The sequence below is a fragment of the Penaeus monodon genome, chromosome 30, assembly GCF_015228065.2.
Source record: "Penaeus monodon isolate SGIC_2016 chromosome 30, NSTDA_Pmon_1, whole genome shotgun sequence".
NCBI classification, from domain to species: domain Eukaryota; kingdom Metazoa; phylum Arthropoda; class Malacostraca; order Decapoda; family Penaeidae; genus Penaeus; species Penaeus monodon.
This window is the reverse complement of record NC_051415.1, coordinates 34,556,384-34,556,704: the sequence shown is the minus strand read 5'-3', so window position 1 is coordinate 34,556,704 and position 321 is coordinate 34,556,384.

Sequence of the window (321 nt, the reverse complement as noted above, 5' to 3'; positions counted from 1 at the left end):
TATTGTGTATGTGTGTTTATCATGACTGTTCTCTTTGTTTCGTTTCTCAAAGTCGTAGAGACCGAATTCGTCAGTCACTGTTAATCGCAAAGATAAATCGAAATCTATTATTAACATTATATCATGTGAAATATAACAGCAGTTTCAAATTCCCCATGCACATCAATATATAAATGAAACGTCACCAACGATTTTCCTAACAAAGATCTGGTAATGCAGGAAAGTCAGTCGGCGAGGCAGCGGTCCGCTCTTTGCCTCCGAGCTGCGCGGTGGTGCCCGGCCAAGGACACGCTGCTGATCTAGATGTGTGTGTGTGATGTG